General features: G+C 48.6%; 1 protein-coding gene across 4 annotated transcripts in view; it reads left to right on the forward strand.

The window, feature by feature from the left end:
- OTOS (otospiralin) overlaps nt 1–10,889 on the forward strand; it is a 439,145-nt gene that overhangs the window by 350,834 nt on the left and 77,422 nt on the right. The gene's annotated exons all lie outside the window — the stretch shown is intronic.

Here is a 10,889-nt window from a genome sequence, read left to right on the forward strand (position 1 = left end):
TCAAAAATAAAAATGGCAGGTAAATATTTAGTAGTAGAGATTACTTTATGTCCAGAGAAATCTTTCTGAAATTGTGTTCAAGCTCTACAGTGTTGGCACTTTGAGAATTAGTACTGAATTTTGGTCCAAAGAAGTGCTCCAGACAAGAACTGGGCGAACTTTAAGGCCTGTGTTATGCAGGAGAGCATCTTGGTGATTGCAGCAGTCCTTCTGGGCAGTACAGTCTCTGACACGTGGGCTAGCTTTTAATGGAAAGGGTATCTGGGAGAGTCTAGGTTGATGTTTGCTCATGGAAAATTTCTATGTAGTCTGGGTAATAGGGAGAGAAAACACTTCTGTGTGTGTTGGAAGGTACGGGGATAAGAAATTATCTGTAGTTTTCTTAGGAATGGCAGTCAGTAAAAATAAAGAATACGGTAAGCAGAACAAGGAATGCAGAATCTCAACGTGCTTATGCACAGCTGGGTGCAGTGCAACCAGTAACACCTGCAATACGTTTGGTTGCAAGGTAAATATGTATATAATAACCTAGCTCTTCCTTCCTTCCAACCAAGTTTTCATACCAGCAGCGCTGCAGGGCAACCTGACCCACCCGACTCGGTAGGCAGTGTCTGTCATAGGGTTTTGCCAGAACAGATCATCAGATTCCCTTCTGCCAGCGCGGGGGGTTTGGGCTTGAGTTGTTTTTCCAGCAGCAGGGTGAATCCCCTGGGAAAAACTGAACATATGCGTGACTTTCTGCAGCACTGGAGGAACCCAGGGATCCTCTCAGCAGTGCTGGCTCAAATGTGCTGATGGTGCAGTGTAGAGCCCGTATCTGTAAATTGCATTGTAAGTCGCTATAATCTGATCCCAAAGTCAAATGAAAAGGCATTATCAAAATAACCTTGAAGAGCTGTGCAAGGTCTCTGTGGCCACTTCTGCACACCTCAGATTCTGCTGGGAGAGGCTCCAGGATGCTGTGCTGAGTCTGGGGTACTCGTATGTCTGAGGGATGAGTAGGTGCTCAGCTGTGTCCGTAGTACTTTGCAGCACTCCTTGCTCTCTTCCAGTGTATTTCTCTTAGACACCACTCAGAGATGGGAGCTCAACTACGCGTAGGAACTGAGACAGACAGTATGGGAAGAGAAGATGCTCCTTTGTTTCCCTGTGACATTCATCCACGTTGAGCATGATGAGAGAAAATCAGCCCCCAGGTCCACCACCTTCTTGTCAGAGGGGCGGACAGAGAAGTCCTCTCCATGGAGGAGAAGGCAGGCGGAAGACAACTGCTTGAATTCTCCTACCGTCTAGTTCTGTCCATGCAGGTTAGCTGAAAACACGGGCAAGTAACTGCCTGTTGGCGTGTCCCAGCTGCTGCCAGTCCTTTTTGGGTGAGTAGACAAGCTGGTGGTTGTTGCCAGTCTATCCCAGGGAGGAGTACAGCAGCATACTGCCCTTTGCTGTGGGTCCTGGCCGGAGTCTGAAGTTTGCCATTAAAACTTGACACTGCCTCTGCTTCTCCTTTTTTATTTTTTTCTTCTTCTTTTACAATATTTGTTGTGGTTTTCACCTAGTTAGTTCACATAGATTCCAGTAGGGTTTCTGGACCACATCCAGCCTTTTCCCCAATTTGAATGAATCAGATTAGTTTCAGTGCACATTAACGTGTAACATAGAATGAGGGAAACCTCTGAGCCTTCTGAATTGCACCATTGTTCCTTAAAAGCATTATGTGGTGAAGCCAGCCATTAATCACTCCCAGTCTTTAAATTATGAATTGTTAATAAGAGTGCAGAAAAAACACAATACAAATGAAAAGTGGATTTCATTATTAAAGCAATTTAAACTTCATCTCTGTAGAAAAGTCTGATTTTTCTGTAACAGAAAATAGTTATGAATCTTAATCATTAACCTGAAATTATAAATTTTCATGCATCTTTCTCACAAAGAGCAAAAATATTCAAGGCTTGCTATTCCCTGTGTGTCATATCTTCAATGCAAGGAAAAGCAATGCAAGTGTTGATCGGTGAGCCAAAATTTGGTGGGTTTACTGACCTGATGTAGCTGATTTACTCATTGAGTAGTCTCGATGGTATTAGTGCGGGTCCTTTTTCTGGAAGGATACTACTGGGTGTGCATAAATGTATCAGAACAGGTATAAACAAATGATTTGACACACTTGGAATTAGCTTAGGCCAAATGCAGTGAGCTCCGTTCAGCCTTACAGGAAGCTAGGTCCCCATGTGTTCCCTCAGGGTTTTGTGAGTAACCACTCTGCAGCTTGAGTAACACCCGAGTTTCAGAGCAAGATTACCTTCTGTACAATGTTTGCTGCTTCTTTAAGCATTTAAAATGTTTTCCTTATAGTGACAAGGATTTGTTATGATCACAGTAGTAATTTCAGCATTTGCAACTGGAGGGAGAGCAAGCCAGCAAACAACACGCTTCCGTAGTGTTGCATGTACATCTGGGCAGAGGTCGCATTCGGCACAGCAAGCACTCCTGCGCTTTACTCCCAGATCCCGAGCCTATGAAAAAGAGAAGATTCATAGGGAAGGAAAGGGTAATAGCCAAGGGGGAGCTGGGAGTAGGTCTAAAGTAAAAGCTGGTTAGGCAGACTTGGCTGCTTTAATAAAGAGAAATGGAAGAGAAGAATAAAAGCGATAGAAGATAATGGGAGATTATAACAGACTGGTGGGTGGGAAGTACGGGCAGAGTGCCCAGTGTTTTTGTGGGCTTACAGAGAGCTTACCACAGTCACCACGGGAAGATCTATATTAGGGTCACTAAAACTAGAGTAAGAGTTATAAAATGACTGGGGAAGGATGAATATTGCTGGTGGTTATTTGAGGACTGTTTTCTTGCTGCTTTTTCTTAAGCAATCAGTGAGAAGAGCAGCAGTACTAGTTGGAAGTGAACAGTAAGGAACAAAAGATAGAGCCTTTGTCTGAGGGAACACGGTCATTATGCCATCAGGTTTGTTTGAGGTGCTTGCGAAGAAACAGTCAAAGGCAGCAGCACAGAAATACTAGATTTTAGAAACATAGATGTGATGGATTATGTAAAGACTGGGATAAAAGTGATTGAAAGAGAGCTATTGTCCAAAAATTCTGCTCAGGAGCAGCCAGAGCTAGGGTCTGTGCAGAGGAACCTCTTCCCTTTCAGCATCCTTGCTGTTACTGGTGGTAGAGGAAGCCACCTTTGTTTAGCAAGAAAAGTGGTGTTCAGTCAGGGCTGGGTTAGAAGGGTAGGAACCGAATGAAGAGAGTGAGGGAAGGTACATGTATTTCACCACAGAGTACCATCAGCGACACTGGGTTTGTCCTTATTCATTCCCACTGGGACAGCAGGGATTTCAGCCTGTGTGGATTCTCCCATACGGATGAGAACTCTCCCAGAGCCCAGGATCAGTAACGCTGATGTGCTCCCTGTGCCTCCGCTCCCCTCAGTGCACTGCGGGCTGTGACTGCCACTGCCTGCTCCCACGTCCCCCTGGTTGGAGATTTTGTGGCCATCAGGGCACAGCCTTGGGCTTCAGTTTTGAGCAGATTCTCACCCATCTGCAGCCCTCTGCCTGCCTTTACTGCTGTCTCCCAGCACAAACCTCTGGGACTGGCTGTTTTGTGCCCACAAGGAGAGCAGGGAGACAACAACTCCCCCAGCGAGCCCGTGCCCAACGTGCTGTGCCACATCCTGCTTCTCACCGCGGGCCAGGAGGGGAGGAGGACATAGCCAAACATTTCTCAGTGTGCAGAGAGGTGGGGAAAAATAGATATCTCTTTTATTGAAATAAGTGGTGGTTAAAAAATCAAAGTGAAAATCAAGTGTACATACATGAAGAAATATTAAATTCCTTTTAATACTTATTTATAATAAATAAACAGATGAAAAAACAGACTGACTTTTTATAACATGAGTAGTGTGTGCTTATAGACAGTTTTAATGTCAGGAAAAAGTGGTAGATGTGGTTACCTGCTGAGGTTATGAGCAAGCTGTTGGACTCCTACCAGCTGACCCTTTGTAAAACATCTGTACTTGTTGTGAATCCTGTGCAAACTCAGAGCAGAACCTTCACAAGAAATGGGAGCAGAAGCTGAGTGAGGTGCAGGTGGGCTGCTGGGTGTCTGTGCTGCAGCTGCCTGTGGCCCTGCTTTCTGGGAAGGGGAACTGCTGCTGGAGGCTGGGGATGGGGCATTTTTGCTTTTCAGTAGCAGTGTGGGAATTTGGAGTGCTGGCTGGGGAAGGAGGAATGGGAGTAAGCTATACTAACTCATTAGCCAAATTGCCTTGTCTGCAGCTTCCACCTGCAGGGGCTGGCAGCATGCTGGAGAACAGGCTGTGTGCATCTGGGCACCCTGCAGCCCCTCCGCCACTCCTGCTGCTCACAGTTTGCTGTCAAATAGAAAAAGTGTGCAAAAAGGTGTTCATGGGTAAAGCTCACTTTCTAATCATCTCTCCTCACAGGACTGGTTCCCAAAGGGATAGGAAGAGGGAAAGAGATTGCTTTGCTTCCCCATTCAGTTTAGAATGGCTCTTGTTCCTCCAGCATGTGTTCTCTGCTGTCCTGAGAGGTGTCTGCATCAGGCCACGTGTTCTCTTCACAGCTGCCTTAATATTTTTCTCAGGGCCCCAAACGTGTCCCCACCCCCAGGACTTGGGCTGCTTGGGGGAGGGCCAGCCCTGATGGGGTGCAGCTGTAAGCTGCAGGAGGCTGAGATGGGGTGTGCCCCTCTGGGGCTCAGGAGCTGCATTTAAGTTCAGGCTCTCACCTTTGGGTCTTGCCTGTGCTGTGCTCCCCCCACACCCAATGGGTCCTGGCCTCTTCTTGCTAAGTGGACTTCCCAGCTTGGCCTTGGAGCTGCCCTCTCCCCGCAGACCAATAGCTGCTGGCTGCTCTGCTCACATGGGTGCCGTGCAGTGCCTCCTGCGCCAAGGGGGTACTGCCCTGCGGCTGCCTCACTGTGGCCTTGGCTCCTGGCTCCCTCCCCTCGCTGGACAGCCTGCCTGTGCTGCTTCTGGGGATGCTACAGGTGGGAAAAATCCATAGGTTTCTAGTTCTACTTCTATAACTTTGGCTGTTTTCTTTGGTTTGTGATAAGATGCTGGGGAACGTAGAGGGCCACTCATGTGTTTTCTTGATTGTATTTTGAGCTGCCTTTGTGGTATGGGATGACTTCTCCTCCTGTTCGGATCTTTAGTGATTCTCATTTTTAAAAAGATTGCCATCTGCAGAGCTGTGCCTTGAATTGTTCTGAATTTTGTTTCCTTCTTTTCCTGAGGAGAACGTAGATATTTTTTGACTAGTCTTGTAGAACAACCAGCCTTGTGTGCCAGCAGGCAGACCCACCTTCTGGCCAGCAGTAGCTCCTCTCACTTCAGCAAATCTGCACTGTGCTCTCCAGGAAGGGACATGGGCTTGGCTCTTTGAGGGCACCTGGCTGTGTAACACTGCTCACTGCTTTGCATCCCTGGTCTCCAGCAGGATCCTGCTCTTTACTGGATGGCGTTCCTCAGCTGCTGATGGCTAGACCCAAGGCAGCACTTTCCAAGCTGGGGTAGCAGGCTTGGTGCAAGAGAAAGTCCCCTGCTTTTCCCTGGGAGTTGCTGTAAGGTTAGCTAAAGCAGAGGAGCCCTGAAGAGATGCTCGGGGCCAGCTGGGGTCACTTAAAATGGTGGTGGGAAGGAAGGAAGGGCAGAGACAGACAGTTTCACTGCCTCTTGCCTTTGTCACAGCAGGCTGTATATACACAAAGACTATGGGTGGGTGGAGTGGCAATGCCATCTGCCCTTGGCCTTTGCTGGCCCCCCCTCATCTGCCAGTCTCCACAGCTTTCCACGTGGAAAGTTCAGTGGACAAATCTGTGTTTCCTTGTTGGCATTACGTGAAAACAAGTCAAGCACCACTGGTGCTGTTTCGGAAAAGGGACTTAATGGTTAAGTAGATTTTAAGGGAAGAGATCTCTCCAAAACAGCTCATGTGATTGAGAGACTCAGGAGTGATTGTAGGCAGGTAATTAATTAATCTTTGGCCTTGGAAAGCCATGTGGGTTTGTTTGTTTTAAGTATATAGCAGGAGCAGTTGTTTTAACATGTGAAATGAAACTGTAGCTTGGCAAAGTAAATCCCTATTTATGTAGCCCTTACATTGTTTTATTTATTTATTATTGTTGATGATATAGGATGTAAACTCGAATGGCCTCATACTAATAATGGTCTTTTAACCCCTGTAATCTTCCAAAGTAAATTTCTTCTTGTCCCAAATATTTCCCTGAGACCAATGCTAAGCTTAATGTGCCGAAGACTTGTAAAATAACAAGAGTTGGTAAGAGCATCTTTAGCAGATTTAGGATAGCAGGAAATACTTGTTTGGAGTCTAGTAGTTTCATAGCACAGCAGTTTGCAACATGACATTTTAGATGAAGGATGGTGTAAGTAGAAAAGCAGTGATGGTTTTCTGAATACAGTAATGGATTGGTTCTCCAAGAGGAGGAAGCTTTACCTGTATACTGCCAACTCTTGCAGTCCTCAGAGAGGAAAGAACAGACAGATTTTCAAGTGGCAGCAGTCACTATGGCTTCATGGAAGTCAGTTTGCACAATCTGGCTCATATATTCCACCTGTTCGGGCAGCAGAGATGGACAATAACATTTGAAAGTCTTACTTCAAAATTTGTTCTCTATTTCACCGCGGTGTCATCACGGGAAGTGAGTCTCTGTGCCAGCGTGGGAAGTGAAGTCATGACCTGGCTTACAAACAAAAACACTTCCCAAAGGAATCTGGTCAAAATCACGGAGCGTGACTTAATGCAAAAAAGAGAGAGGTATTGAAAGGTCAGCATGATGACGGATTATACTTCACTCCGCTTATAGTTCTGCAGTTGTTTGCTGGTGCAGGAAGGCAATAGGAGGAGGGCAAATCCCAGTAGCAGTGTATCAAGAGCCTGTGTTGGTATGTTATGTGGCAGTGCTTGCTTTTGGGGCTTCCAGCCTGGCACCTAGCGATGCTTGCAGGAATCCTTCCACTGGCTCTGCAGCCGTGGGACGTGCATGACTTCGTGCTCTCCCAAACTGCACGTACTGCAGCCTGGGTTTGCAAATAGGTGGGGAAGCCCAAAACAAGCTAAAATCAGTCCTCATTCCTTTACCATTATGTGCCATAGGGGGTACCAAGCATCCAGTGCTGGCTGGTGACGTAAGTAAGCCTCTGTCATGCTTTAGGAGAAATTGGTATCGTTCCCTCTAGGTCAGGGAGCCATGCCAGCCTACAGCACATGGGTTATGCCTTGAGGACTAGTTGTGACCCAGTATGGTGCTGAGGGGTTTCAGAGGCCTGGGAATGAAAACCAATTGTTCCCGACAGTGTCTCTGTTCCAGTTTTACACATAGATTGCTTGACATCTTTTTTCTTAGCGTAGAACAGAAAACTGTATTAGGGTGGCACTGCACAAGTGATTCTTTTTGCAATTATCAGTGTCTATCTTAGTCAGCAAATGTTGATTATCACCCTCACAGAAACAAATGGCATCCTTTTTGGACAAATTAGTCTCTTGGCATAAGTTAGCAGAAGCTTTATGATTATGAAGAAATCCAACACGCTTACAAGCTGACATACTGACCACGGGGCAAAAGGAAATGAGACAACGGAGTAACTTGGTGTACTGATTGTGAACAAAGAGATCAGACTGGCTCAAGTAATAGAGGCCTTGAGCTGCTGGGGTGGTCACCTGCCTGCTGCAGGCACCTGCGTGCCCTGTGGTCTCGTGTCAGCTGTGCAGGAGCTGAAGGCGCGTAGGGCCGTGGGATGCCCTGGGAAGGGGCTGTGTCTGTTCTCTCTCCTCTATACTGACACTTCATATTCTTCAGGCTGCGGGAAGGGATAAGACAGAGATTGCCCCCGTGGTCTAGTATTCAGACTTGGTATGGAAAAGTTACCTGTGTAATACCTGTTCTGCTCCGTGTGGGAAAGGACAGGCTGAACTGACGTGTTTGTGAGGTGAGGTCGGGTAACACAGCTCCCTGCATGTGAGACTGCAGAAACTGGTCCTCTCCTTCCAGGTGAGTTTTGATGTGCACCTGCTGTCTGCACTGCTGTGGGAGCAAGACCCTCTCCAGCAGGGTCAGTGTCAGAAAAGCACAAGGGAAGAGGTGCCAGCCCCGTGTCTGGCAGGCCATAGGGCTGGCGCTGAACTGCTTGGGCTGTCAAGAGTGAACAGGCAACTGGGCAAGACCAAAGCAAAAAGCTATTAGGGTTTGGGGAAAGCAAGGATCTTAAACACACCCAGATATAGCCAATGTGAATCAAAGGCTCTCAGAATTGCAATTTTGGACAGCCCTTCCCTGGTTTGTTTGTTTGATTACTTCTTTATTTAGCTTTGTCACTGCTAGGTTGAGGTGTCTGTTTAGAAAGGCACATTCCTTCGTTCTGACACGTGTGTTCCTCTAAGGAAAGTCCTATAGCTATTTCAAATATATATATTTTTTTCCCACTCAGATGTATTTGTGCATATAAGAGCATTTAAAAACTATAGCTCAGAGTGCTGAAACTCATCTTCCTACATGCATCAGTGATCCTAAATAAGTAATGAAGCAGAAGTAGCTAAGATGCAAATATGAAGTATCTTATTTTCAGCTTGGCTTGCATTAGGCTGTTAATTTCCATTAGCATTAATGAGAAAACACACCCAAAGGTTTTCCCAAGGCAAGAGTTCTGATCTTCCTAACAATAATTTCCCTTTTACAGTGCCTTTCAATCAAGGATATTCGTATTTTGCAAACTTAATTAAGAATTAATTAATTAACAATATTCCTGGAAGGAATAGCAAATGGCATTTTCCTCATTTTATCAGTGTGTGAATGGAGGTTCCTAGTGGGGTGTGGGAATCCTGGCTCTGGTATTGAAATCTGAACCACTGATGCCACCATCTCAGCTTGCAGGGGACTTTGGTTTTACTCAGGTGAGCAGCTGAGCTCCACCACAGCCACTGTCTCACTCCCCCTGCTCAAAGGAAAAGGGGGAGAAAATACAGTGAAAAGGGCTCGGGTTGCGATTAGGACAGGAGCTGAACAATTATTGAGATGGACAAAACAATCTCAGAGTAGGAGATTAGTAAGATTTGTTGCCTATTAGTAACAAGCTAGAGAAGTGAGAAACAAAGGAAAGAAACCAAAAGCACCTTCCCCCCATCTGCCCTCTTCCACCTCTCCCCCCCCCCCCCAAGTGGGGCAGGGGAACGGGGGAATGGAGGCTATGGTCAGTCTAGAGCGCTTCATCTCCACCGCTAGTTCGTGGTCACTCCCATCCCCTGTGCTGTGGGGTCCCTCCCACAGGTGCCGTCCTTCCCAAACTGATCCGGCGTGGGCTTCCCACCGGCAGCAGCTCCTCGAGAACTGCTCCAGTATGGCTCCGTCCCACAGGCTCCGTCCCTCAGGAGCACACTGCTCCAGCCCGGGTCCCCCCCGGGCAGCAGCTCCCCCTCCATCCCCTGCTCTTGCATGGGCTCCTCTCCACGGGCTACAGGGCTGGCCCAGAATCTGCTCCGGCAGGGGTCTTGCACAGGCCACAGCCTCTGTCACTGCAGGGCCACCTGCTCCAGCGGGGGCTCCTCCACGGGCTGCAGCGTGGAGCCCTGCTCCACTGTGGTACTCCATGGGCTGCAGGGGGACAGCCTGCTGCAGCAGGGGCCTCTCCACAGGCTGCAGGGGACTTGGACTGCGTGCCTGGAGCACCTCTCCTCCTCTCTCCTTCTTCACTGATCTTGGCGCCTGCAAGGCTGTTTCTCACTCCTTTCCCTCTCCCAGCTGCTGTGTAGACATGTTTGTTTTGGTTGCTTGGTTGGTTTTTGTTTTTTTCCCCTGTCTTTAATACGCTCTCCCAGAGTCGTTGCTTGTTGGCTTGGCTCTGGCCAGCAGCGGGGCCCTCATCTACCATGGGGCAGCTTCTGGAGTCTTCTCACAGAAGCCACCCCTACGGCCCCCTGCTACCCAAACCTTGCCACAGAAACCCACTAGAGATGCGAGGCTGGGACACGAAGTAGCAACAATGTCACGTCCAGGCCCAGTCCTGCCCAGCCTCTTCATGAATGATCGGCAGGGCGGAGCAGGCCGTGCCCTCAGCAAGTCTGCTGCTGATCCAAGCTGGGAGGAGATAGGGATGCAGCAGAGGGTGGTGCTGCCCTCCAGAGGGCCGTGGGCAGGCCGGAGAAATGGCCTGGCAGGATCCTCCTGGAGTTGGCGCCAGGGAAGCTTGAAGCTGAGGCCCTGGGGAGGAAAGCTGGAGAGCCCGAGGCTTGTTGGAGTTGCCCCAGCTGGAGGCCTGGGTCCAGTTCTGGGCTCCCCAGGACAGGAGAGCCATGGGCCTACTGGAGGGAGCGCAGTGAATGGCAGCCAAGCTGGTGGCAGGACTGGAGCATCTGTCCTCTGGGGAGAGCTGGAGAGAGCCGTGAGTGCTCGTTGTGGAGAAGGCCTGTGGGGATCTGGCTGAAGGACCTCAATATGTGAAGAGAAGGTGCAAAGGAGATGGAGCCAGGCTCTTCTCAGTGGTGCCCAGTGTCCACGTGGCTGCAGGTGGCTCTGCTTGAGCATGGGGGTTGGAGCAGGTGACCTGCAGAGGTGCCTTCCAAGCCCGAGCCCACTGTGTGTCCGGTGGTTTTGCAGGGACCTGAACCAAAGCGCGGCCATTCAGCCAGGCCCGAGCAGCGGGGCAGCTGTGAAGGAGGCTGCCAGGAGGCTGCCGTTCTGGATTTGCAAGGTCTTCTTGCATTGAAGCTTTTCCTCCGTTTTTCTTGCTTCCTCTTTCGTTTGAGGGAAGGAGGGACTGAATGGTTCCTGACAGACCTTTTCTGTCCTCTGCAGACGTCTCTGGTTTGATGCTTCCTTAATGGCTCCACTGATGTGTCGTGTTCTTGTCCC

This window comes from Anas platyrhynchos, chromosome 9 (genome assembly GCF_047663525.1).
Source record: "Anas platyrhynchos isolate ZD024472 breed Pekin duck chromosome 9, IASCAAS_PekinDuck_T2T, whole genome shotgun sequence".
Taxonomy (NCBI): domain Eukaryota; kingdom Metazoa; phylum Chordata; class Aves; order Anseriformes; family Anatidae; genus Anas; species Anas platyrhynchos.